Genomic DNA, 14,379 nt, shown 5'->3' with positions numbered 1-14,379 from the left:
ATCATGGGGAAAGTCTGAGGGACCCCGTCAGCCAGAGGAGACTTCTTGGAAGAGGTTTTGCTGAGCTGAAGGAAGAAAGGACAGCAGTGAGCACAGTGGGGAAGGATGTTCTGGACTGAAGTGGCAGAGTGTAGAAGGCCTTGTGGAGCGGGGAGAGGAACTAGGGGAGGCAGCCCAGTGTGGCTGCAAGTCAGGAGGAGGTTGGCAGTGTCTTGGGGCCTGGGTTATGAAGAGCCTTTGTGTACGTCAGGGTTCTTTGGCTGCAAGCCCACTCTGGCTAACTTCAGGCAAGAAGGGCACTTATAGGAAGGAGATGGTTGCAAGTAACAGAAAATTTAGTGAACCAAGTTTACCGAAAATACCAATCAGAAATAAATGGTGGTCGTGATGTTTCTTGGCTCACATAAATGAAAATCCAAGGAAATTTCAGCTTCAGGCATGGTTGGATCCAGGAATCAAAATCTTCAACGGTCTCTCTTTTCCCACCTCTAGCCTTCTTCCTTTCAGGCTGAGCTGCCTGAGGGTGAAGCTGGCGGACAGCACTAGGCAGTCTGAGTTGGGCTGTGTCACCAGCGCCGCAGGAGACCTAGCAGAGCAGTGGATGCCAAGGCAGGAGTGTGGGCTTATCCTGGGGCAGGGGACTCTTTGAGGGCTTTTGGGCAGGGGAGTTACAGGATCGGACTTGGGTTTTAGGAAGGAAGAGACCAAATTCTGGGACCCATAAAAAGGCTGGTGATATCCCGCTAGAGGGAAAGAGAGAAGGGAATTTGAGGTGTGCTCTCTGTCTGTTGGAGTTGTCAGCTTTTCTTGAGATTGGCAGATTTCTTCATGGATTTTACCTGCTCTTTATCCAATGCCCAAACAACTGATGAGGCGAGGCTCTAATGGAGATGGACAGCAACCTCCCATTTGTTCACACATGAGGGAACTGAGGCCCAGAGACATCAAGTGACTTTCCTGAGGCCACACAGCAGTCAGGGGTTAGACTAAGTGCCTTTTATTCTCCTTGCAAGTGCAGGTCTAAGGGGTTGGGGACGCAGTCTGTGTGAGCTCTTGCTTCTTATGAAGATTCACATGAAGAGAGCCCTCCCCTCCAAGAAACCCCCAGCAAGTGGTAAACTGGGGGCAGAGGTCACAGGAGGAGGGGACTGGCCTTGCCTCCAGCCTGTGTCTTCATCAAAAAGTTGTCGAGGGGCAGTGGCCGTGTGTCCTGAGGACAAATGCTGAGATGACACTCCCATCCTCCTTCCCACTCCCACCCCTGGCCCAAAGCCAAGCAACTGGCAGAGATGTGTAGTGGAATTGTGCCCTGTGGCCAGGCGGCTGTCGGGGAGTGGGGGGATGCTGGCCCGAGGAACAGGAAATAGCTGGGTTTGGGGAAGTCACTTGGCCCGGGCCAAGCCAAGCCAGCCCGCCATCACTGGGCAGTTCTCACCGCAGCCCCATCAATGCCCCGTTTGAGGCTTGTACAGGGATCCTTTGACGGGGCCGGGTGACCCACTGAGAGGGCCTATTTGAGCTAGCTGCCTGGAAAAGAGCTGGCCCCAGGAAAGAGGGGCTGCGTGTGGGCTGGGCAGGTGAGGGCCGCCCAGACGGGCCGTCTCTTGGAGGGAAGGAGGACGACAAAATCAAGCCCTGTGGCTGAAGGGAGGGAACACCCGTTTCTCAGGGCTGTGACTGTGGCAGGAACAGTCACAGAGTGAGCTTAGCGTGTCATCTCTGCGACTGTCCCACTGGCCTCACAAGCAGGCGCCACACGATGCTGCTTCCTGAGGCTCAAGGCGGGCAAGTCCAATGTCACCGTCAAAGTCACCAGCAGTTGAGGGCTGGAGCAGGGCTTTCACTCTGACATGCCTGATGGAGACTGAGCTTCTCCCTCTGGTCCTTCCTGGCCCCCCTCGGCCACCTTGCCAGTGATCAGAATGATGGCGTGAGAATGACCTTGGATAGTCCTTTGAAGATGGGGACAGAGGCGTAATTGCCCTTGTATGCCTGGCTCCAGAGCCCCGCGCTGCTTATGGTAGAGACTGGGGGTCTGTTGTGTGTGCAGGACCCAGACGGATGGTGACAGGGAGGTGGTCCAGGTGAGGTACATTGGGGGCACAAACCCAAGCATGGATTTGCTATGGGGCTGGATAGATTCATGAGACATTTGGGAAGCAGGACCTGCCGGGCAGAAGTGAGGAAGAGGAGGGTAATGAGATTGGTGCCCAGGTCTGGAGAGCCTTTAGGATGGTGCTGCCCAGCTCTGAGCTGAGGACACCTGAGAGTGGACAAAAGGAGGTGCAGTCAGCTTTGTCTGCATGCGAGTTACCTGGGGGACCGCGTGATGGGGGTTGCTCAGGGGCAACTGCGTCCGCAGGTTTGGAGGCAGGAGCCTGGAGGAGGAGGGGTTTAGGATATGAGTGCCACCCGTGGATATGTGAGTGGGGTGTCATGTGGGTGGGGTGTCATCAGGGTCGTTTTTTAAACTGACATTTATTGCAGTGTAGCTGCTTTACCGTGTTGTGTTCCTTTCTGCTGTACAGACAAATGCAGCAGCCATACCTACCCATGCATCTCCTCCCAGCTGGACTTCCCTCTCACTTAGGGCACCGCAAAGTAGAGTTCCCAGTGCTTTACAGTATATCCCCATCATTTGTCTATTTCATCAGGTCAGTGAAGTTCAGTCGCTCAGTCGTGTCCGACTCTTTGTGACCCCGCAGACTGCAGCACGCCAGGCCTCCCTGTCCATCACCAACTCCCGGAGCTTGCTCAAACTCATGGCCGTTGAGTCAGTGATGCCATCCAACCATCTCATCCTCTGTCATCCCCTTCTCCTCCTGCCTTCAATCATTCCCAGCATCAGGGTCTTTTCAAATGAGTCAGTTCTTCACATCAGGTGGCCAGATTACTGGAGTTTCAGTTTAAGCATCGGTCCTTCCAATGAATATTCACGGCTGATTCCTTTAGGAGGGATGTCTATTTTTTACATAGCATCAATAGTGTATATGCGTCAGTCCCAACCTCCCAGTTCCTCCCGCCCAACCCCTCTCCCCCTTGGTATCCATACACTTATTCTCTACTAGAATACGTCTCTTTCTCTGCTTTGCCAATAAGCTCATGTATACCATTTTCAACAGGGTTCACAGAGGTGTTAGCCCATCAGTGGGATGTAATGTTGGCCCGTGGCCTCCCAGGGCATGCTCTCACGTGATAGCACATGCCCCCTTGCCCTGTCCAGCCTCTGGCTTCCAGCCTTCCTGACTGCTTGTAGGGCCTGAGACCAAGGCAGCACTTGGTCGGATGACACATGGGAGACCGTGGTTCCCATAACCAGGGGCTGTGACCTGAAGGGGCCATAGCCGGAAGGGCAACACAGCGGCAGTGCCACAGCCTGGGGTGGTGGGAACGGGTACCGCCCCCACGGCCGATGTAGGAGCTCTGCCCTGCTTATGGGCAAGTTCTCCATATTGTGGGGAGGTCTGGGGGAGACCAGCAATTCATGCCCAATCTGCCCATGAAATCTTTAACTTGGGGACTCCCCTAGCGGTCCAGTGGTTAAGACTCTGCACTTTTGCAGGGAGCCTGGGTTCAACCCCTGGTCGGGGAACTAAGATCCTGCATGCTATGTGGCATGGCCAAAACTAAAACAACAGAGAGAGAGAGAGGGAAAAAAAGAAATCTCCAGCTTGTAATGAAATAGTCTTAACTCGCAAGGTGAATAGTTCCCAGGCGTAAGGATGCTGGGTCTGGGTGGTGTGCAAGCACCTACTCTGCGTGTGCAAGGCAGCTTCTGTGGGTCTCTGTGCCCCCTGCCCTCCTGGATGGGCTCTCTGGAGCCAGCACTCACATTCCAACCCCTCCCCTGGGACTCCAGGAGGAAGTGGCCTCCTTAGCCAGCAAGGGCGTTTCAACAGGCAGTGGGCTTGGCAGGGAGCGGCCAACACAGGGGGGCTGGAGGCTTAAATAAACAGAGTCCATCTGGTAAACAGTCTCCCTGCTCCTCCCTGGTCCAGGTGGTTAAGCAGGACATTGACCTTGAAGCTTCCTCTGCCCACATGCTGTGGGGACAAGCCAGGTTGGGGGACAGCCTAGGCAAAGATCCGGAAATGTTGATCACAGGTCAGAGGGTGGTTCCAGTCTGGAAGTCTCCCCTTTGAGAACTCACAACTTACGACAGACACCACAAGTTGTTCAGCCTTGTCCTTCTTGCCAGGGCCAAGTTGCTGACACTTTATATGGAGGTAGAGCTGAATTCTAGTCCGAGGGTTTGGGGAAAAGCCAAGGTATTTTAAGGGGCTACAGGTGGAACCATGGAGGGAAAAAAATGTCACTGTGCCCCTTCCCAGCTCCTCTGCCCCAAGAAGTGATGTCAGGTGTCATAAGGAGAGGGTGGGAAGGAAAGGTTCAGATGTTCCTGGCATTGGGCATCCTTACAGAGGCTGTGGGCTTCCCAGGTGGTTTACGGGTAAAGAATCCAACTGTAATTCAGAAGATGCAGGAGACGGGTCAGGAAGATCGTCTGGAGGAGGGCATGACAACCCACTCCAGTATTCTTGCCTGAAGAATCTCATGGACAGAGGAGCCTGATGTGCTACAGTCCATAGCGTTGCAAAGAAGCTACTAGCAGGCACGCATGTCCAGAGGCTGTAGGTGGAACAACCTTGACACTGTAACATTCCTCTGTTGCCCATGGTCACTGTAAGAACAGGGCCAGACCTTGCTCTCAGGTGATCACATTCCACAGGTTGCTTCCCCAGCACCCTTCATCACTGAAGGCACTGCAGAGTCAAGGGCGTGAAGGCTCAGTAAGCACTATGTGCAGATTTGCTATAATTAACACCTAGTCCTTTCCTTGTGTCTCAGCTGGTAAAGAATCCGCCTGCAATGAGGGAGACCTGGGTTCAATCTCTGGGTTGGGAAGATTCCCCAGAGAAGGGAAATGCTACCTACTCCAGTACTCTAGCCTGGAGAATTCCATGGACTGTATGGTCTATGGGGTCGCAAAGAGTCGGACATGACTGAGCGACTTTTCACTTTCACCTCCCCTTACTGACCCTGAAGCAACTTTGCCTGAACTGAAAAGTGCTGTATTTCTTTCTTTCTTTTTAAGATCTGGTTTTTATATTTTGGGGGCTTCCCTTGTGGCTCAGCTGGTAAAGAATCTGCCTGCAATGCAGGAGACCTGGGTTTGATCCCTGGGTTGGGAAGATCCTCTGGAGAAGGGAAAGGCTACCCACTCCAGTATTCTGGCCTGGAGAATTCCATGGATTGTATAGTCCATGGGTTTGCAAAGAGTCGGACACGACTGAGCAACTTTCACTTTTATATTTTTGTTAGATATAGGCCTAAATGTGGCATTTCTGGAATATAAAGTTCCAAATCAATTTTTAATTTTCTGAGGAAACGTCATCCTTTACATAGTGGCTGAAACCATGTACACTTCCACCAACAGGGAACAAAGATCCCTCTTCTTCCTCATTCTCACAGATGTTTGGGTTACCTTGTCTTTTGAATGATGACCATTTTAACAGGTGTGAGGAGATACCTATGGTTTGATTTGCATTTCTCTGATAGTGCTGTTGAGCATCTTTCATGTATCTGCTGGCCACTTGGATGTCTTCTTTGAAAAAAATGTGTATTCACTTCCTCTGTCCATTTTTGAATCAGATTTTTTTTTGAAGTACAGTTGATTTACAATATTGTGTTAGCTTCAGGTGTACAGCAAAGTGATCTATACATTTAATTTTTTCAGATTATTTTCCCTTATAGGTTATTACAAAGTATTGAATATTATTATACAGTAAATCTTTGTTGTTTTTCTACATTATATACAAATGTGTATCTTTTAATCCCATACTCCTAATCCTTTCCCCACTTTTTGGTAACCATTAAGTTTATTTTCTACGTCTGAGTCTCTTTCTGTTTTATAGATTCATCTGCATTATAAAAATGTCATATTTACTTGTCAATCCCCTGACCCTTGTTTGTTCTTTTTTGAAAATTAGTCAAATTTTTTTTTAGCTAAGCTGGGTCTTCATACTGTTCATGGGGTTCTCAAGGCAGGAATACTGAAGTGGTTTGCCATTCCCTTCTCTCAAACTACCACACAATTGCACTCATCTCACATCTCACATGATAGCAAAGTAATGCACAAAATTCTCCAAGCCAGGCTTCAACAATAGGTGAACCATGAGCTTCCAGATGTTCAAGGTGGTTTTAGAAAAGGCAGAGGAACCAGAGATCAAATTGCCAACATTTTGCCAACATCATTGAAAAAGCAAGAGAGTTCCAGAAAAAACATCTATTTCTGCTTTACTGTGGGGAATTCTGAAAGAGATGGGAATACCAGACCACCTGACCTGCCTCTTGAGAAATCTGTATGCAGGTCAGGAAGCAACACTTAGAACTGGATATGGAACAACAGACTGGTTCCAAATAGGAAAAGGAGTACATCAAGGCTGTATATTGTCACCCTGCTTATTTAACTTATATGCAGAGTACATCATGAGAAATGCTGGGCTGGAGGATGCACAAGCTGGAATCAAGATTGCTGGGAGAATTACAAATAACCTCAGATATGCAGATGACACCACCCTTATGGCAGAAGTGAAGAAGAACTAAAGAGCCTCTTGATGAAAGTGAAAGGGGAGAGTGAAAAAGTTGGCTTAAAGCTCAACATTCAGAAAACGAAGATAATGGCATCTGGTCCCATCACTTCATGGGAAATAGATGGGGAAACAGTGGAAACAGTGTCAGACTTTATTTTTTTGGGCTCCAAAATCACTGCAGATGGTGAGTGCAGCTGTGAAATTAAAAGATGCTTACTCCTTGGAAGGAAAGTTATGACCAGCCTAGATAGAATATTCAAAAGCAGAGACATTACTTTGCCAACAAAGGTCTGTCTAGTCAAGGCTATGGTTTTCCCTGTGGTCATGTATGCATGTGAGAGTTGGACTGTGAAAAAAGCTGAGCACCGAAGAATTGATGCTTTTGAACTGTGGTGTTGGAGAAGACTCTTGAGAGTCCCTTGGACTGCAAGGAGATCCAACCAGTCCATCCTAAGATCAGTCCTGAGTGTTCATTGGAAGGACTGATGCTGAAGCTGAAGCTTCAATACTTTGGCCACCTCATGTGAAGAGCTGACTCATTTGAAAAGACCCTGATGCTGGGAAAGATTGAAGGTGGGAGGAGAAGGGGACCACAGAGGATGAGATGGCTGGATGGCATCACCAACTCAATGGACATGAGTCTGAGTAAACCCCGGGAGCTGGTGATGGACAGGGAGGCCCAGCGTGCTGCAGTTCATGGGGCCGCAAAGAGTCGGACACGACTGAGCTGAACTGAGCCGGGTCTTCACTGCTGTGCGTGGGCTTCTCCCTAGCTGTGGCGAGCAGGGGCTGCCCTTCAGTCAGGGTGCACAGGCCTCCCACTGCAGCGGCTTCTCTTGCTGTGGGGCGTGGGAGCTAGGCACACAGGTTTCAGGAGCTGCGGCGTGTGGGTTCAGTAGTTGTGGCTTGTGGGCTTAATTGCCCTGCCGCATGTGGGATCATCCCAGACTAGGGATTGGACCCTTGTCCCTTGCATTGGCAGGTGGATTCTTTAACACTGGACCACCAGGAAAGTTTTTCTCTCCCCCTGTTCTATGCCCACATATATCACCTAGGGTGGGTAGAATTCTAAGAAGCCTCCAATGACCTACGACCTTGTCTAGTTCTCTGCCCTCAAGTGTGGGTGGATTCTGGGATTCTGATCAGACAGTCACTCCTGGTTTAGGATTATCTTATCTGGCAAATTGACTTTAAGAAAGGGAGATTATTCTGAGTGAGCCAGACCTGATCAGTTTGATCTCTTTAAAGGGACTGGGCTCTTCTGGAAGAGGCGGTTCGGCATGGGAGAGATGTGAAGGGTGAGAGGCCTTGGGGAGCCCGCATAACAAGGAACGGCAGGTGGCCCCTGGAAGCTGAGTGTCTCCTGGGTAAGCAGCCTGAGCGAGGCCGGGGGAGGGGAGCGGAGGGGGGAGGTTCAGTCTGACAACCGCAAGGAACTGAATCCTGCCAGCCACAGTGTGAGCTTGAAAGAGGATCTTGAGATCCAGAAAAGAAGAACAAGGCCTAGTCTTGACTTCAGCTGGACTTCAGCCTTGTGAGGGACTGGGAACCCAGACTTCTGACCTTTAGGAACTGTGAGGAACTTTGTTTGCTATGCTCAAGCTGCTAATTTTGTGGTAATTTGTTACTCAGCAAACGGAAAAGAATGTAGCACTCTTTCCCAGTTTGGAGGAAGTTTTATTTTTCCTCTTCAATGTCTAAGTGGCAGCCGCACCAAGGATCTTGAACCTCTCAAGTCTTGGTCAGGGTAGGCGCAGAGTTTTGAAACTGAAGTGTGGAACAGGTGAGCCAACCACAGTTTGCACATCCTCAAATGCTCTTCTCACGTCTCCAGATGCTCTGCTTTGAGGGAAAATAGCAGGGATATCAGGCAGCCAAGAGAGAGGTTAGATACCTCGGAAAATGAGGGAGAAAATATATCCCGTTCTGCTAGCTAAAGCATTATATTACATTCAGCGCTCCAATTTTTTAAGAGGGAAAGAGACAAATTAAAATGCTACTGGGCGCTGGCACCATGTGCTGAGATCCATGTGTTGTAAAGGATAGTTTTAAGAAATGAAGTTTTCATTAGAGAAGAATTGACTCAGTAGGGGTGTGACCGTGACCTTCAGGTTGCTGAACATGGTACATGGGGGAGACAGGCTCACTCGCTCTCTTAGCTGGATGGACAATACTTTGGGGGATCTCTAAGCTCCCTGCGGAGAAGGCAATGGCACCCCACTCCAGTACTCTTTCCTGGAAAATCCTATGGATGGAAGAGCCTGATAGGCTGCAGTCCATGGGGTCTCTGAGAGTCGGACATGACTGAGCGACTTCCCTTTCACTTTTCACTTTCATGCATTGGAGAAGGAAATGGCAACCCACTCCAGTGTTCTTGCCTGGAGAATCCCGGGGACGGGGGAGCCTGGTGGGCTTCCGTCTATGGGGTCGCACAGAGTCGGACACGACTGAAGCGACTTAGCAGCAGCAGCAGCTAAGCTCCCTGTCCAAGAGGCTGAACACCATAGGCTGGACATCAGCTTCCCAGGGACAGAGAGAGAATTTACGTTTCTTATTGGAGGCTGGGTGAGATTGGTGCTTTAGTTATAGCAGAACCACCTGGAGAGCCTAGAAATACAGGTTCCCTGGGCCTGGGATGGAGCCTGGGAATCTGTATCCTCTTCTGAACTATCTTATCCAAACTGTCTGGATAGTTTGGGAGCAACTGAAGGCAATACAAAACAGAGTGACTTGCAAGGGCATATGAACGAGAATTGTGCTCAGCACCCCACAGATCCCACTTGCTCTTGGGGTCCTGTACGGGCATGTCTCTTTCGGCCTTCACTTGGGGGTTCTGTTCTTCCCCACCCACCGGTAGGCCCCAAAGCTTTGCCTTCACTTTACTTAAGTTCCCCCCTGCCCCGCCAATGCAGATCCTGAGACATAGACTTGGGTGCAGGTCGTTTTTTGGGAGGTGGTCCCAGGGAGTACAGTGAGAGCAGGAGGGAAGCAGAGCAGGGATAGAAGCTAATAAAATGTGCAGTGACGGAAATTTCCTGGTGATCCAGGGGCTGGGACTTGGAGCTCCCCATGCAGCGGGCCTGGGTTCGATCCCTGGTCGGGAAACTAGATCCCAAATGTTGCCAACTAAAAGTTTCCATGTTGCAAGTAAAAAATTCCACAACTGAGACCTGGGGCAGTCAAATAAATAAAAGTAAATGTTAAAAAAAAAAAAGTGTGGTGAGAGAAGATAGAGGAGGGAGTGACTCGTTCTGGGGCAGAGAAGAGATGGGGAAGGCGGGAGGCAGGGAGAGAGACTGGCAACTGTCTGGATTTTGAAGGACCTTAAATGCCCAGCTAGGTCTGAATATTCATCTAGAGGCGATACAAGACCATCACAAGGTATTTTGCCCTGAGAAGAGTGACAGAGAGTGTTCTGCTCACTAGATACTCACTTCCTGCCCCTGGAGTCACTCCTTCCCCAGGCAGAATCCAGTGACGTCCGCTCCTTTTCTCTCTCTTGTCCGTGTGGCTGGAGACAAAAGGCTTGGACTTGATGGGTTAGCAAGCCGGGGGCAGCTTTGCAGAGGGCCCATCTTGGACAGCAAGGAGATCCAACCAGTCCCTCCTAAAGGAGATCAGTCCTGAATATTTATTGGAAGGACTGATGCTGAAGCTGAACCTCCAATACTTTGGCCACCTGATGTGAAGAGCTGACTCATTTGAGAAGACCCTGATGCTGGGAAAGATTGAAGGTGGGAGGAGAAGGGGCTGACAGAGGATGAGATGGTTGGATGGCATCACCGACTTAATGGACATGAGTTTGAGCAAGCTCCGGGAGTTGGTGATGGACAGGGAGGCCTGGCATGCTGCAGTCCATGGGGTGGCAAAGAGTCAGACATGGCTGAGTGAATTGAACTGATTGAGGCCTGAATGCTTGCTTGTTACTGTCACTTAGCCTGTTCTCTGCTGACTAATATAAGAAGGCACTCTGAGAACCATAAGCACAGGTGTGGCCTGCAATACCTTTCCTCCTCCACTGTCCTCTGACACTGGCGTTGAGAGCCCAGCTTCACAGACGAAGGGCAGATCAGTGGGGAGACTCATCTAATGTCAAGACAACTGGCAAGTAACAGGACCGAGCCTCAAGCCCAGCTCTGTCTGCTTCCAAGACCTTTTCCACTTCATAGTATTCCTTAAAACCTGGCATGAGCACCGGGGACAGAAATCAAGATAATTTTCCGTGACATGTAGATGAAAAAGTTAAGTTTAATTCGTTTTGAATTTATTTGAAGGCATATTGGAATAAACATGTAATCTGTACATCAAACCAATGATTTCATGGCTACCATTTCAAATTAGGAGGATAAATTTTTGCCCAAAAGTGAGCTTTAAAGTTAGAACGATTCATTAACAAAAAAAAAAAAAAATAGTAAAGGTATGCGTGCTGAAGAATTGATGCTCTCAAGCTCTGGTGTTGGAGAAGACTCTTGAGAGGCTCTTGGATATTAAGGAGATCAAGCCAGTCTATCCCAAATGAAATCAAGCCTGAGTGTTCATTGGAAGGACTGATGCTGAAGCTGAAACTCCAATACTTTGGCCACCTGATGTGAAGAGCCATCTCATTGGGAAATATCCTGATGCTGGGAGAGATTGAAGACAGGAGGAGAAGGGGGCGATAGAGGATGAGATGGTTGGATGGCATCACCGACTCAATGGACATGAGTTTGAGCAAGCTCCGGGAGGTGGTGATGGACAAGGAAGCCTGGTGCGCTGCAGTCCGTGGGGTCGCGAAGAGTTGGACACGACTGGGTGACTGAACAACGAGAAGTGTGGATCCAGTAAATGGTGATGATGGTTTGGAAGGAGGAAGGGGACAGGCACCCGCGGATTGCGCTGCATCGAGAGATACCCAGCTTTGCTCTTTAGGAAAAGAACTGAGCCTGGGGCACAGGATGGGGAGTCCTGCGGGCCTTCCCCTGACCCAGACTCTGCCCAGAGGCCTCTTGGTGGACCAGTCTGTCTTGGATAAAACACTGAAGGCTTTAAGTCTCTGGAAACCTGAGGTGTGTGAAAACAAGGAGAGGGAACGGGGGAGCCCTTCACGGGCTGCCTGTCTGACTTTAGGAGCAGCCTCAGTGAAGGCGCCTCAACACACTGTTTCTCCTAGGCCAAGACAGGACACACTGTTCCCCATTCTGATTCCTGGGGTAAAATGTTTCACATTTTAAAAACACAAATATTTAGTTTCTTTCCTCAATGTATATATTTAACATCCAGGTCTCCTCCCCCTCCCCAAGCTCCCGCTATGGAATGCTAAAGCTGCCCCTTTGGGGGAAACCCATCTCCGTCCCTGAAAACCTACCTGTAGCATATTTCTGTGGCTTCACTAATGAGCAAAGTGACACAGAGAAGGCGCTTGTGTTCCTCCGAGGAGCCCATAGACCTGCCATTCAGAGACAGAGCTGAAAGAGCTGTTTCACGGGCTCAGCTGCGGCCCCGGCCAAGAGGGCTTTGTACCCTGTCCACCGGGAGAGGGGCGGTGGGGGCGAGGAGACTCCAGCTCACGTTCTGCTCGTCCACCTTCAGGATGAGAGTGGTGGGGGACACTCGCGATCGGTCACCATCGCCCAGCCTGTCTGACCTTTGCTGGTTAACATGGGAATAGACCCAGTTCTTCACCAGTTCCTTCTTTTCATTCCTGTCTCCATTTGCTCACCAGAGACCTGTGACAGGCACCAGGCCAGGCCTGGGGAGGCCACTGGTGACAGATAAGACCCCCGCAGGCAGGGAGCTGATATCCTCTGGAGCAGGGTTGGGGTGGCAGTGGGGGACCAAGTCCTACATTCATAACACAATTTTGGGAAGTGATATGGGCCACAATGACCATGCCCTGTGGCATCTCGGGAGGATGGAAGCAGATTTATAAGCTGCAGAGAGACAAGAAGTCAGCGTCAACTGATTGCAGGAGGTGGTGAATTGTGAAAAAATGAAACTAAAATGAAAAGTCATTTAACTTCCTCATTCTCTAAAACAGGGGCAAAAGGGAATGAGACCTGATTTCTAAGCTCGGCTCTGTCTCTAAAGAGGCTGGTCAAGAACCTCTCTGCGCCTGTTTCCTCACCTGACAAATGGGCTAACAGAGTTGGGCCTGCTGTCCTCACAGGTTTGCTGGGGGAACAAAAGACGCAGAGTGACGTAGTGAGTGAGTGTGCCACGTCACACGTACAAGGGACTGTTACCTTCATTATTCCTGAAGGTGGTGACAATGTTGGTTGGATCAGCTGTGCCTGGCAATCATTTTAAAAAAATGTCCGTAGATTTCTTTTTATGGAGGTGTAATTTATATAGAGTGAAATCACAGGTCTTAAGTATTGGTAGCTTTCCCTCCCCAAAGATGATAATCCTTCAGCCCTGCAATCTCCACTTCTATCCTCTCACTGACTTCTCACACGGTCCCAGTGAGGCAGGCAAGCCAAGAGTTAGTATTCCCTTGTCATCTTGCATAGTGACAAGCTGAGGCTCAGGGAAGCTAAGTCACCAGCTACAAGTCACACAGCTGATGAGCAGCAGAAGCGAATTTGAACCTGGGTCGCTCAGATGGTCAAGCCCATGCTCTCTTTATCTCATCAACTACTGGACCTGCAGATGACACCACCCTTATGACAGTGAAGAGGAACTAAAGAACCTCTTGATGAAAGTCAAACAGGAGAGTGAAAAAGCTGGCTTAAAACTCAACATTCAGAAAATGAAGATCAGGGCATCTGGTCCCATCACTTCATGGCAAATGGAAGGGGAAACAATGACAGGAAACAGTGACAGGCTACTTTTTGGGGCTCCAAAATCCCTGCAGATGGTGACTGCAGCCATGAAATTAAAAGATGCTTGCTCCTTGGAAGAAAAGCTATGACAAACCTAGACAGCATATTAAAAAGCAGAGACATTACTTTACAGACAGCAGTTATGTATGGACGTGAGAGTTGGACCGTAAAGAAAGCTGAGCACCAAAGAATTGACGCTTTTGAACTGTGGTGTTGAAGAAGGCTCTTGAGAGTCCCTTGGACTGCAAGAAGATCAAACCAGTCAATCCTAAAAGAAATCAATCCTGAATATTCACTGGAAGGACTGATGCTGAAGCTGAAACTCTAATACTTTGTCTACCTGATGTGAAGAACTGACTCCTTAGATGCTGGGAAAGATTGAAGGCAGGAGGAGAAGGGGGTGACAGAGGATGAGATGGTTGGACGGCATCATAGACTCAATGGACATGAGTTTGAGCAAGCTCTGGGAGTTGGTGATGGACAGGGAGGCCTGGTGTGCTACAGTGTATGGTGTCCCAAAGAGTCAAACATGACTGAGTGACTGAACTGAACTGGACCTAGATGCAATGATGGGGACCCTTCCTGGTTATATCCCTTTATTTATAACCCTTTAGTTTTGCCTTGTCTGTGCAGACCCTGGACTGGGCCCGGATGCAGAGATGAATCAACCAGACACTTATCCACTCACGGGTGAGACGGACAAGGTACAGAAGCACAGGGAAGGGGTCCTAACCCGGGGGAGCGGGGAGAGAGGTGGGCATGGAGAAGGCACCTCCACCAGGCTTCCCCCATGCAAGCAGGGTGCCTGAGAGCTCTGGCCTGGGGCCCTCTTCTGGCATCGACACTCAGCTGCACTTAAGACAAGTTACTTCAAAACTCTGGTTTTCAGTTCCTCATCTGGGAAGTGGGGGCAATAGTACTGGGTGCCTCAAAGGGTTATCCAGAGAATTCGATGAGATGGTTCATATAAGACTGCTCGCCCTGGG

The sequence above is a fragment of the Capra hircus genome, chromosome 2, assembly GCF_001704415.2.
Source record: "Capra hircus breed San Clemente chromosome 2, ASM170441v1, whole genome shotgun sequence".
Lineage (NCBI taxonomy): Eukaryota > Metazoa > Chordata > Mammalia > Artiodactyla > Bovidae > Capra > Capra hircus.
Note: the sequence above shows the minus strand (reverse complement) of the source record.